Source organism: Meles meles, chromosome 1 (assembly GCF_922984935.1).
Source record: "Meles meles chromosome 1, mMelMel3.1 paternal haplotype, whole genome shotgun sequence".
Classification (NCBI taxonomy): Eukaryota; Metazoa; Chordata; class Mammalia; order Carnivora; family Mustelidae; genus Meles; species Meles meles.
Window position 1 is genome coordinate 212,250,785 of NC_060066.1, and position 14,433 is coordinate 212,265,217.

At 52.1% G+C, this 14,433-nt stretch overlaps 1 protein-coding gene across 11 annotated transcripts in view; it reads right to left on the minus strand.

Moving 5' to 3' along the window:
- Positions 1 to 14,433, minus strand: part of CAMTA1 (calmodulin binding transcription activator 1) — an 818,028-nt gene that overhangs the window by 391,676 nt on the left and 411,919 nt on the right. The window lies entirely within an intron of this gene.

Sequence of the window (14,433 nt, forward strand, 5' to 3'; positions counted from 1 at the left end):
GACTTTAATATTCAGACCAGAAGCATCAGCCCAGCGCTATCGAGGGATAAGAGTTCAATTTTCTCATATCATGTTGTTCTCCTATGGGCCCTTCAAATCTCCAACCACACCATCAAACAGGACCTGCCCTTGCCCTGGCATCGCATCGTAAGTTTCTGATTATGAGTCAGTTCCTGATGCAGGGCCAGTGGAAGAATTAGAATCAGAGTCTAAATTACGGGCACACTTCAAAGTAATCCAGGTCCACAGCCTCTTGGGGAGTGAGCCTGGGTCCCAGCGCTGTTCAGTGAGAGCAGCACAAGCCCCACTTCACCTGGCCAGCAGCAACGGTAAGAAGTCAGAAGAAACAGGTGAGGCTAGTTTTAAGGATATGTTTGTCTAGCCAACACATTTAAAAATCTTGTAACACGTAATCAAGATAAATATTAACGGGTTATTTAACAGGGCTTCTCCTTCCTATTAAGTCTGCGAAAGGCAACGTGTATCTTACAGGCCCCGCCCATCGCCATTCAGAGTAGGCACAAGGCAGGCGCTCAGCAACGACGCGCGGCTCCTGGCGGTCGTTTCGGGCAGCGAGGGAAGAGTCTGCCTGCTTGTAGGTGGGGCACCAGGAGGAGGCACCCACTAACCCGAGCCGCCTGACGATTTATATAGAAGACAAAAGGAGGGAAAACCTGCTTCCTGGCCCCCCGCAGCGCCTTCCTCACCCTGCCCCACTGGCCCTGATGTCCGGCAGCAGGCAGAGCCAGCAGGGGAAGCCGCCATGGCTGCCCCGAGCTCTGGGTTCTTGGCTGCCTTCACTGGTATTTATTTGGCTTTTTATAAACACAAGTCAGACTTAATGCATTCCATTCATCACCAGGAAAGGGCAGTAATCCTAAGGGGATCTGTCAGACAGACGCTCTTTCTGTAAATAAATAAAAAGGTGACTGCAGGAAAGCAAAGTTCCACTGAAGCGAAATCTGGGGTTTTTTCCATTTTAGATCCATAAGCCAAAATATTGCTAAGCCTTTTTATAAACAAAGATAATGAGTTGCATAATTTATGTAAATGAACTAATGCTGCTGCATTTTCTAGCAGTAACATAAACCGCATTATTTATTTGACGTGCCTTTTGGAGTAAAAAAATAACTGTAATTGGTATTATACCTAACAGGTCTCTCCCGTTGTTTTCTTTCGAGTATTCGCAGTTGTGAGCATAAAGCACAGGATCTCGGAGCGCACTACAGTGTGGCTTTCCTTCCGCTCCCAGGAAAAGAGACCAGAGTCAGACCCCTGGCCACAAGCTCTGCGCCAGAAGGAAAGCTTCGCACACACTAGGTACCCGGGCTTGGCCTGGTCACCAGCTGTTGGGTGGTTTCAGCGAGGGAGGGGGTGCTGGGAGTTGACCAGCAGCCTGGGGCAACCAGCTGACTCCGACTTTCCCTCCCTGATGTCCATGCAACTTCACTATTCAAAGCCTGCGTTCAGAGTAGCTTCGCGCCACTCAAAGCAGCGTCCGCATCTCCTGGGAGCTCTCTCTGGAGGCAGCACCTCAGGCCCCCCTCAGACCAAACGAATCAGAACCTCCACGGGACTGGTACGCACGGCAAAGAAAAACCCTTTCCCATATGCTTTGTGGTGGAGACAGGATCCCTTCTGGACCCCTGCTGCAGGAGACAGAGCTGCACGTGGGAGGGCGCGGGGCTGGGTCCTGGCTTGCAGCGTCACCCCACGTCCCCCGCCCATCTTTAGACCCCACGCCCCCCTGCCCATCTAGCATCTATTCAAATGAGCAACACAGAGTCACACACTGCAGTTCTTAATATTATCATATTAAGAGCATTAAAAATGCAAGAAAGGATAATTAAGCAAAATAAATGAAACAAGGATCTTGAAATACACAGCCTTGGAAATACTTTCTTGTCTAAATGCTTGCAAACATCTGTTAGCTGCCATCATACTCGCTCTCCTACTCTGATATTCAAAGCACAAAATATGGTCAAATACCAAATGTAAACAGCTCTGATTCGTAACCCTGTTTGTGCAGCAAAAGATGCCCCTGAGGCAGAGGAAGGCACTCTATTGAAAGTCCACTGATCTCTGGGAAGAGCTTCTTGCTTGGGACCAGAGGTCACCCGCTGGAGGAGCCGGTATCCTTCATTCACTAGCAGGGGTGAGGAGAAACAAAACAAAAGTGTCTCCGACCGAAAAGGAACGCAGGGTAATTTACTGAATTTATTTCATCTCATCTCCCTTAATCATGTAAAAACAAAACCCAAAAATGTTCTACATTCTGGTTTGTGTCCAACACAATGTGCAAACTAATTGAGTGTAAAAAGCGTTGCTTTTGCATTATATCAGTTAAAGTGAGTGTAACAATTGCTCTCCCTACCCCGGAGCTCTGTTTCATTTCCGTTTTTGTTATAATTCAGTCCATTCACAATATGTCACTGCAAACACTATTTGCAAAAGAAAGTATAAAAAACAGATTCTTTATTTCTTAGTGCATTTATTTTCATTTCCCCTCTCAAGCTCTGCACATTTACACCGTGCTTCCATCTGGAGGGCTTAAAAAAGTTATAGATGAAGTTACTATACATTATGAGACAACACTCATCTGGTATTTAGCCCGAGAATTTTATTGCCAGGTGTTGTGAAAGGAAAAAAAAAAATACGGGCAAAATACTGTGCTGCGTCTCGTTTCCAAACATTTCATATCATGTCTGAAAGTGTTCATTAATTTGGGAGGGAAGCTGCTTCCACGAGGCTTTCTTCACCGTCTCCCAGGAAACGGCAAATGTGGGGGCTCTGCCCGCAGGGGAGCCGCCGCACCCCAGCCCCAGTGGGTGTCCCAGCATCCCGCGACGCACACCTCTCCCCGGGTTCCAGGACCCGCCCTCAGTCGGGCACCCCAGACTCAGAGAAAACAGAAACGGAATCCCTCCCGCGTCCAGGGCTAGGGGGACAGAGTCTGAGCAAGCAAACGAGGAAAGGGGAGCGTGCCCAAACCCACCTCCTCGTTCAGGGGCTCCGATCGTCAGGCGTAAAGGGAAAATGGATCCCAGGAGAGTGGAAGAATCAAACACGAGCCTGCTGTAGCAGGCCAGGGAGCCCCCTCTGTGCCCACCTTTAGATGGGGACTGTAGTGCACTCATTCAACTATTTTGCAGCAATTAAAGAATTAAAGGTCAGTAGTGAGCTCACTTCTTCCTGGACTGATTCATTCCGTGGAGACCCAAGCGGTCTCGTTTGTAAGAAATAACTGCAAACATTCAGTGTGTGTTCTTCGGGGAAACTGAGCTCACTACAGCACTATGCTGACGATTCGGTCTGACTCCAAGTATAAAAAGCACATAAGCAAGCAAGGGGTTCAAGAAAACATATCAATGTTGGGGGTGTCACACCCCAGAAGGATTGGGCTGCTCTGCGCAGGGATGAGTAAGGAAACTGGGCGAGATCAGGAGTCTTGGGGCCCCCTCGCTAGCTTCCCACAGTCTCCCACGGTAAAGATTATGGCATTGGACCATCTGTCGAATGTTTTGGGAAGAGAAAGAAGTCAGGGAATATTTTGAAACTCAAGCTATCAGACAACCCCAATCCCTTCACAATGTCACCATGAGACGGGCTGACTTGGCATTCTCACTAGACGTCCCCCGGGAGCTCTGCACGCCCTCTGTCCTGAGGTGGCAGGCCTGACGGCCACCCTGCTAGGACTCCCTGGCTCCATGTCACCTGAGAGTGGGCACAGCTCCAGGGCAGGCCCACCCACCGTCCTTGTGACAGCTGCGGCTCACCAGGCTGGCTTTGCCGCCCGGCGGTTTCCCGAAGAATGGGTTCAGGGCAACATCCCACGTCCTACATGAGCCAACCACACTCCGGTCGGGGTTCCGAGACCTCCCAGTCTCGTCTCCTCCTAGACTTAAACAAACCTCCTCGGACGTTCCAAGTCAAAGGAACACTATCCTGGTCTCCACTGGCATCTCAGCGGCTGACATGCACAGAACTCAGCAGAGGTTTTTAACAGCATCAGAAATTAGAAATAGCAGGAGAAAGATGCGGAGACTGAAGGACTCTGAACGCTAGAACCAGAGCAGGTCAGCCATGAGCACAGGATATAAGGAGCCAAAGGGAGGGGAAAACCACAGCTACTTGCTCAGGATTTATGTTTCCATAAGTGAAACATTAGGATTCTCGTATGGAGAAGAAATTATTGATACGCATGTTCCCTTAAGGAAGGCTTCTCAAGAGGCCCATTCCAGATTTAATAATAATCCATATTCTTCCCCTGAAATGGCAAACGGAGTCTTTGATTTCCTTATCACTGCCGCAGATGCATGAATCATTAAGCTGCAAACCAGCAGAGGTTCGGTTTATCACACGCCACCTAGAATATTTAATAAAATAAATTCTAAATAATCAATTCGTGAAGAGTCAATATCTCTTCCACTTTTGTAATAAATGTCTACCTCCTGCATCCATCATAAAACTGCACGTAAATTGTGGCAGTAGAGATGAAAGAGAAAGTCCCCGGTTTTCTCGTGCTGTCATGTAAATACTTAAACCCGGACAAATAACATTTGTACCCTCCCTGCGGCCTCTATTCTTGAGTGACGTAGTCCCAGCAAACACGACCAGGCTACTTTCCAAGCACTTCTGGCCTGAAGATGCAGGGGTCTCAGCCTCTCCCTCTTCCATGAGAGTTCGTGACCCACCTAGTGACAGCAGGGTCACATGCCTTTGGCTCAGCCGTCGCTGCACAGGAGAGCTCAGAGCGCCTCCCTGGGATTTGTCCTGCCCCGTCTGCAGCACCATGAAGCCGGCTTGTGGGAGAAAACAGGCCATTTCCCAACTTCCCTTGCGAGGGACATCACCTAGCTTCTTCAGACTGAGGACAAGCAGGCCTGTGCCACATGGACGTATTACCACAACAAGGAAAGAGAAAGAAGACATCCTAACTACGCCAGGACAAACAGGATGAACAACACGGAGGTGTGTTGTGAACAAAAGTGTTAATTCCTTACAGAATTATAAGCTGAGCCTGAACTTGTATTGTAAGGCTGCGAACATGAGCCTAAAAACATACCAGTGCTCAGAGAGGAGAGGCAAGTCCCTAATCATTCCCCATCGATCTCTCACGAGTTTCCATAGCACCGTGCTCCTTCTAGAACTTGCTGCCATAATCTAGAACAGGGGGTGACAAACCACATCCATGGTCCAAATCCGGCCCTCACCCTGTTTTGGCAAATAAAGTTTTATTGGAACACGTTCACACCCATTCCTTAACTGTCATCTATGGTTGCTTTCACCCTGTGCCAGAGTGATGGAGACCATCTGGCTGGCAAAAATAGAACTGTTAACTGTCTGCCCCTTCACAGAAGAAATCCATCAACTCATCCATTCACTCAAACCATGTTTACTGGGCACCAAATGTGTAGCAAGTACCATGCCAAGTGCTGGGCTACAACAGGGACAGAAAGTGCCCCATGGGGCGGAGTTAAACAATGCAGGAACAGGGGTAACTCCCCCACGGAAGAAGGCCAAGGGAGCCAGTGTGCTTTGCTGTCAGAAACCCACTATTCCCTCTCCTTCATGGCCAAGGTCAGAAGAAGACCAGTAGCTCAAAGCATATCTTCAGAGATTTCAGCTAGATGCTTTTTAAAGGTGCCGGGAGTCCAATAATGAACTATCAGACCAACCTGTAAAATTTTCCTTTGGACATTTTTCTTAACATAAGATTAAAAGAAAACAAAACAAAAAACCCACGTGGCCAGGGCTGAGTCACTGAGGGACTCAGCAGCAAGAGAATGGCTGTCCCAATCCTTTCCAAATGAACGGGCCTATGAGTCATGCGAAGACACACTAAAAGGCAGATACTGATTCAGTAGATCGGGGGTGGGGTCCGAGACTCTGCCCTTCTCCCCCCTTACCCCCTGCCCCCAAGCAGCAGGGTGAGTAGCTGTTCCCTTCTCTTGCTTCTGCACTAACACCTTCCTCGGCCACTCCTCCCGGGTGCAGAGAAACCCACCACCACCCCCTCCGTCTTCCCCATGATATTTGCTGGTCTGTGAGAAACAGATGCAGAAACCCAGGTCTAATTAGTTTGCAAACCATACGCCTTCCCTGTGTCGGTGACTAACTCATGTCCGCTACAGGGGTCAGCTGTGACTCTCCTAGGATGGGCGGCAGATCCGGGCCCTCTGAGCGTGGACAGCACCACACGGAGACCATTTCCCCAGCAACATCAGCGCATTTGAAAGATGTGGAGAAGATCAATAATTTACTCTTCGGTCAAGTGAAGGCCAGAGATATCCTTTACCCAACACAAGCAGCCATATCTGGTCATTTACCGAGGTGGGTGGGATATATATCACGTTCTTAAAAGGCATCCCCAGCTTTTGGATGAGGCCATAAATTATTCTTACAAAATCAAGGTTATGTGTTCTGTGTAACGTCTAACTTTTTTTTTTTTTTTAAAGATTTTATTTATTTATTTGACGGAGAGAGAGATCACAAGCAGGCAGAGAGGCAGGCAGAGAAAGAGGAGGAAGCAGGCTCCCTGTGGAGCAGAGAGCCTGATGCGGGGCTCGATCCCAGGACCCTGAGATCATGACCTGAGCCGAAGGCAGCAGCTTAATCCACTGAGCCACCCAGGCGCCCCTGTAACGTCTAACTTTGTGCCTGCTGGATGTTAGGGCCCAAAAGGAAAGCCCCTTGGGTGAATTTTGACAGTGGTGTTCAAGAGTTTCCATTGTAATTGAATATGCTGAAATTTCCATTCCTGTCCTTGTGGGCTAATCTGCAATCATGTTAAGGGACTGTTATGATAATAATTAAATACAAGTTCAGCATACCAAGTTGATATCTTGCTGCTCTACCTTCAACAGGGAGTTTCTAGCTCAATAGGGCTCAAATCAAGTTTAAAAAAGGAAATTGCCAAATATTTTACAAACCGTAATCTACCAGAGAGATGAGGAAGGCAGAAACTACAAACACATCTCCTTCGAAATCCTCCTGGCACCTCTTTGCCAACAAGCTCTTCAAATATCACTGCTGGGAGATCTGCTTCCCGGAGGCAGCAACCTCTGAGGGCAAGACCTGGGCCTCTGGCAGTCCTAGTGGCCCCCAGACTCTCTGTTTAGAGAGAGCAAGGTGTCCCCAGGCCTGGCAGCCCTTGGGTTTGCTGGGAAACTGCTAGGAGTGCCTTTTCTCTGTAGCCGTGGCCTGCGCCCTTCCTGGTTTTTATGGTCCCTGCATCGATTATGAGTCTGGAGATAAACCAATTCTCTTCCTCGAGTTTCAGTACCCAAACAGTCAAATCTCTATCTGCAAAGACTCAAAGGAAACTGCTCTGATGGTCAGAGGGTTGCCGGAAAAAATACAGGACACCCAGCCCAATGTGCACTTCAGACAAGCAACAGATAATACCTTAGTGTAAGTATGTCCCAGGTGGTTGCATGGGACACACTCGTACTGAAAAATTATTTACTGCTTATCTGAAATTCAAATTTCACTGGGTGTCACGTGTACGTGTGTGTGTGTACACGTGCATGCACTAAATCCGGCAGCCCTGCATAGGGAGCGTGAGCACACACACCCCCGTGCCAAAGTGACGTGCTTGGAAGCTCGAGAGCTATGGCTTCAGCACGGATAGACGCTGATAGTTCATAGTGGGAGAGAGAAATGCAACTCATTGTCCCTCAGTTAAGGTTGACATGGGGATATAAAAAGTTCCTATGGGACCCGGCTGACATCAGAGCTAAGGAGTGCCAGTAGGTCTGTAGGTATTCGGAGTGTTGGGGGACAGAATCCCACCCACTGGAGGTCAAGAGGCCTCTAGTCTTCTCGCAGTCCCCAGAGCCCCGAGGGTGCCGGGTCCCTGAGCTGGAGGAATGGTGAGGGAGGGGCTCTTTTTCCTCTGACAGGTTGGGGCTATAAAGAAGGGAACGCCCAGTTGTACTAAAGACCTTCCTTATCCTCAACCCCCGTCTCACTTGAGACCTGTACTTGGAGGCACGGCGCTGCAGCTCAAACCCCACGCCCCCGGACCCCCCTGGTCTAAGCACACGTCTTCTGGGTATCGAGGCATTTTTGAAAGCCTATGTGGTCTGGTGATGAGGAAACTGGGAATTCGTGATCCCAGAGCTGGGATTCCAGAGCTGGGGTAGTATCTCAACTCTGTTACTGACCGGCTGGATATTTTTAGATACATTTCTTAATCTTCCCGGAAATTAATCACATCTTCTGCAAGGATGAGGAAAACAGCATCACTTACTTCATGGGGATGCTGGGAAGTCATTGTACAGGACAGTGCACAGAGAGCGACGGGGACAGGAACAGGTATTCAGTAGGTGTTGGATAAATGCTGCCATAATTGTCATTGCTGTTGTTAACTGCTTTGGGTCAGGGAAGACAGAGCCTTCAAAAGAAACAAAGCCGTCATCCTGGCCGGGCCTCCATGAGCTCAGCAGCACATGAACTAAGGCTGTTGCTGCTTCAAAGTGTCACTAGTTTAATGTTATTTATTAGTTAAAATTTAATTATATGAGTTGGGTAGGGACATGTCAACAGGGATGCTAAGTAATTAGAAATTAAAGAAAGACTATGGATCCGAGTTCCTGAATTGATTCTACCAAAACACATCCAGGTAACAGGAAATTAGGTTTTAACATGTTCGTGCACCAGCAGAACACGACACAGACGCTCAGACGATTAGAAGCCAGAAGAGAGCTGAAGGAGATGGTCCGAGGTGCCGTCGAGCATGCCGGGATCATGAGACCAGAGCAGCTCAGCCGCCAGCCCCGGACACCAGTGCAGAGGCAGCGGGATCAGACCTGAGTGGGAGTCCCTGTGGGGATAAGCATGTCTGACTCACGACTCAGCGGCGGGGGGTGGGGGGGCACAGACGAGGGGTGCCTGTGAAAGCAGCTGGTCACTCAGCAGATGCCACCGCTCAGAGCAAGGGCCTGTGGGGGGACCGGCCCGGACCCTGTCCTCCTCCAGGAGGGGAAGGCAGCCCATGCCAACACTCCAAAACCTCTGGTGACAGTTCCCGCCTCTCGCTGAGATGCCCTGTTCTGTGTTTCTGTAAGTTTGTCAAGTGTGAGGCTGCGTCTCAACTGCCTCTCTCTATTCTTCCCTTCATAGGCCGTCCAGCGCCTGGAGACCAGACACAGACTTCCCCGCATCCAGGAAATACGGGCTGCCTGCCACCTGCTTGCTGAACCGGACAGCACAGTGTCAAGTCCGAGAGCACTTCCTGAAGGGAGGGACGGATGAGGGCTACAGACACGGGGGGCATGAGTACTGTCGGCTGGAGGAGCCGGGGACGAAGCCCCCAGAAGCTTCAGAAATCTCGGCGGGGCCATGGGAGACCACAGGCTGGGAGCCAGGAGTGACACACAGTAGCCACCGGCGGGCGCACGGCGAGTCTGGGGGCCAGCGGCGGGGACCACTAGGCCCACCAGCACCCACGGGTGCAAGAAGTATCAGTTCTCTTCAAAACAGCTGGGGGCAACGTGGCAACTTCGGGAGCCCAGCGGCTCGGCCACCTTCCCTCCAGGATCTGCTCCGAGCTGTCTCCCGAACCGGCTCGGGGCCCCCCACATGCGTGCGGCCGGCAACTTCACATTCCCTCGGCGGCCAGCAAGATGCCTATTTATCTTCCGGCGGCAAGCCGGGCTGGAGTGATCTGGCATCGCCACGAGGCAGACAGTTATTTCATGCCCTGTTAATTCCTGATGCGGTAACTACAATATCATTCCTACTTTTGAAAGAGGTGCTTTTTTTTAACTTTTTAATATGTGGCCTAAATGTCCAAATAAAGAACATCACTTTAATGAGGCTGAGTCCGAAAACATAACCTTGTTACCGCCGCTGCGGGGCTCCCAGCAGGCTTCGGGCTTTCAGGCAGTTAGTCAAGAAGCCCACGTGGCGCTCCGTTCTTCCAGAAGGTACGAACAGGTCAGCAAAACGAAACTTTCCAATCCAGGCAGATGGTCCAGGCCCGGGTTCCCGTCTAGAACAGCTGGGGCTCGGTGGAGGGAAGGATGTCTTTGCCCCTGCTGCCTGCGGCTGAGCCCACGGCTTCTGGGAGTGACCACCCCCTGGCTGCCAAGGCTGGTCCAGCTGTGGGGAGGCGTGCCTCAGGATCAGCGGCGAGAAGGCCTCGTTCCTGGGAGGCCGGCACGTGGTCCACGTGGGCCAGGACCGATCCTGACAGGGTGCGATTCCGGCCACCTGTTGCTTCAGATCACGTCAGCTGGGTTTCCGCAGACTCTCACTGCCCAGCACGGCGCCCCAGCCCTGCTGCTGCTTTCCCGCTCCCCCTAGTGCCTCTTTCCCTGGGTTTATGTCACTTCCTGGCGTCCGAGTCGGCCTGAGGGACGCTTCCTATGTGTTCCCCGCGAGCACGAGCAATTCCTCGGACGCGCTCCTCCTGACCTGGCGCTGGAGGTGCCGGCTGGGTGTTTTGTCATCACCGCCCCCCTCCCGCCACCGTGAGATCGGAACGCTGCATCGTCAGTATCTGTCACAATGCGCTGGATGGAGGCCCTTGGCAGCTGGCTGACGGATGGAGGCTATGTGTCGACTCGATCTGAAAATACCGCAGATCCCTCCAGAACACCCGGGAGCAACGGGTGTCACGGCAAGTGCTTTCGCTGGACAACCAGGCAAACCTCAGCTCAAGTCGTGGCCCCATGCTGATTTGTGGCAGGACGGGGGGGGGGCAGTGGAAACCTTGTCGGGGTTCAGTCTTTTCATCTATGAGATGGGTATAAGAATAGGAAATTTACACGGATGTTTCGATGAGGGTTGAATGAGCCAGTAGAGCTGGGGATTCGTAAGCTAGCAGCTTACTAAGTGTAGGGTTCCTGTCTGCTGTGGGAATCTGGCACAGAAGGGGTCAGGAAGCAGAGAGCCCAGCGCTGGCCTAGGTTCTGAATAGAGCCATAAGCTTCTGGGGCCAGAGAACAGCTCCATGAACTTGAAAAGTACGTGAACTCTTCCGGCTTGGCCCAAAGACTTCACCCAGCTCACCTAGCCCGCGGTGTGGCAATCCCAGAGGCATGGGGACGCTTCAGACCTGCCCCTCTGCTCTCAGGGAGTCTCCTCCCCCCAGAGCTCCTCCCCCCATCGAGGCTCCAGAGAAGCAGGCACGTCTCTGCCTGGGGAGCAGGGCCGACCTCGGGCCTGCTGCGATTTCATCTCATGAAACGTTGACATCACAACCACCTTCTTTTTCCTCCCTGCCAACCTTTGTCGTCCCTGGAAACCTTATCGAGCTAGCTTCTCCATGGCTTATAGACAAGACGACTAATCGTGGACTTAACAGCTCGTCAGCTTCAGAAGCGGCCGCCCCCTCCTGTGCCTGGCTGCGAAAATCAATGTGCTTTCGAGCTGCCACGTGTTCCCCAGCCTCGGAGAACAAAAGAAGCCGGACTGCTGAGCAGTTCCGTGAACAGGGCTGGAAGTTTTCCTGGCCTGAGGGAAGGCTTATAGCAAGTGATATGCTAAATGGTAGATCCGAATATCTTTATCATGTCCTTGAACTGAGGAAGCCAGCTCAGTGGTAGAAAAAGCACATCTCCGAGACCCTGTGCAGGACCGTCTGCCACCCCCACGGCAGGGGCAGGGGCTGGTCCTAAGCCTGGCATGATGGACGTCCTGAGTCCATGGGAACCACCCGGCTGAATCCACTGAAGGAGGAGTCGGGGTTCCCCTGCCGAAGCCTCCCCCCATGAGACGCAGAGCTCCATGTATGTCCGCACGGCCACTTCCCGGGTAGAAAGGACCACCTGCCCCCTGTCCCCGCATGATCTCTGGGCTTCCCTGCCACCGGCACATTCGGGAGCAAATGCAGGAATCGCACGGTGAGAGGTGGGGCTGCTCTTGCCAAAAAGGTCTTTCCTTGGAGTTGTTTTAAAATTATGCCTGTGGTAGACAAACCCATCACAAAGGACTTCCACTACCATGCCTGCTTATCCCCACAAATAACTAGGTGTATCCATCAGTGTACACATAGGAGGGTAGGGAAGGGACGGTGATTCTTGGTGCTGCTGGGCGTGTAATTAGCACAGCCATTTGTAGTGTCCAGTAAAACGCAAGATGCTCAGACCTTGCGCCCGGCCCCTCCAGCGGGTCCAGGCTGCCCACGTGGACAAACAGACACGCATTAGCCGATTTCCTGACGCACGGTAATGTTGACACGCTCAGCCGAATCTAAGAGTCTGCTGACCGGAGAGTGGCTCCAATGCGTCCATGGTGACACACTGCAGAGCAGGGAAAAGGGATGGGGGCTGTACCTATCAACAGAGATGTCGTTCAGACATCTGCGCTAAGTGGAAAGGGGAGCCTAGAATACTGGGTAAGTCACAGACACAGTCCTACCCAACCTCAAGAGCTGAGCTTCGAGCCCATCTCACTAGGAAGCTTCTCGGATCATCCCAGCCCACTCTGGACTCTCAGGACACTTGTCCTGAAAGCTCAGGTTTCCACACTTCTCAGCACTGTCAGTGACTTGCAGGGGTGGACACAGCCATCTCTTCACGTGGACCAGGAGTCTTCAAGGCAGGAAACATGGCTTCTGTTTTCCCTGCGGACACAGTCCTCACCGACTGGCTCAGGGGGACAACTCCCCGAGCTCCGCGGAAGCAGCCACCACACCATGTGCCCGCCGTGGTGGCCTCCCTCTCCAAGAACCAGAAAGCAGGCCCCGTGTGTGGCCGACCAAGGGTCTCTAAGTCTCTCTCCCGTTCCCACTCTGCATGGCCGCTTATGCTCAGCAAGTCACAGAGACCCCTTGCTGTCCCTTCCCCGGGGTCCTGAGGATCCCAGCTCCCCCCATACAGGTGTCTGCATGGGAGACGGTAAGCAAGAGCCACAAAGAACTCCAAACACAAACATGACCTAAAAACAACTGCACGTCATTCTGATTCCATCCAGTGACAATTCTCACTTATCACCTGAGGGAAGAACGTGAACGCTGTGACAGTTTTTGGCCCGGGGCTTCTAAACTGCTGCCCAGGGAGAATTCCACCCGGCCTTCGCGGATGACCAGAAGTTCCTGACTCATGTAGGACCGAGGATGAGCCCTGCCAGGGACCTGCGGGCACGGGGCTGACGGTGCAGCTCTGGCGTGAGCTCCCGCAACCCTGCAAGTCCCAGCAAGAACCCCGCCCAGGTCCCGCCCACTCTGCTCCTTCCGAGCCCCCATACCCCCTGCAGCCCTGGCTGGTCAGCGGGCGTGATCCCCAGTCACCGTCCTAGAGCGAGATGGGGACATCTGCATTTTCGTGTCTCACCAGCTGACTCGAGCACGCCGTGCAAACACAGAGCACCAGAGAACGTGCTGAAGAGGAATTCCTCGTGTCCGGGCTTTTCTTTGTTCTTCTCTAGAAAGCATTGTTATTGGGTGTTTAAAACACACACACACACACACACACACAGACATAAAACAAAAGTTATCTCTCTCTGCGGGGTAATATAATAAAAGCCACCAGATGCTATTTTTAACAGCCATAAAAGCGCGTGATTAATATAGAAAAAGTCACAATGACGAAGTGCGTCACAAAGAACGTCAGCCTGGAGTGGGAGCCGTTGAAGTCAAGTGGGCTCACGGCCCACGTGATCAGTCCCGGCAGGCCGGGGGGCCCGACACACCAATGGCCTCCACGATCCCTGGCTCTCATCGTGCAAAATACTGGATGGGTCCTGGGCCAGCTTCTCAGCTCCTGGCGGGACACAGCACCAGACCATGGGGGAGATCCTTTACGGGGGAGATCCCTTACGAGGGTCAGCAAGCAGAGCCGAGACCTGGCTGCTCGCTAACCAGCAGGCCAAGAATGCACCGTGATTCATACTTTCTCCCTCTCCCACTGTGGCACGTGGCTCAGGCCCTCAAACAAGGAAACGACCTCAGGAGAATGTCTCCACGGCCGCCCAGGAGTGAGAGCCTGTGGCGTCAGAACAACGGCAAAGGAGCCAGCCTGCTCCCTGTCTTCCCTCAGGACCCAAGCTGAAGTTCGCACAGATCCCAAGACGAGCCCCACAGCACCCACCTGCACCCCAGCCACGAGAATCCCGCACACCTTGCGATCCCATCCAATTATCTTCAACACCTTTGAGCTCCCTGAGGTCCAAACACCCAGAGGGAAACAGAAGAGTCCGTTATTAGAGGGAGGCAAGCCAGGCTCTGGTTGGAGATCACCAGCTCCCAAGGGACCCACTCAACAGAGGCAGGTCCAGGCCACCTCGAGAGGGAGACCTCAGGCAGTCCCTCTCCCTCGCTCCTGCACTCTTCATGTTCCTCTGTGATACACACAACACAGGACTCTGCAGGAGCCTAGCAAATGCCAGTCTACACATCAAGGAATCCCAAGAAACATGAGGACATTAGCTAAACCTGGCCTTCACGGACTGTTGGGTAAGGAAGCAGCAAACAAAACAAACAGC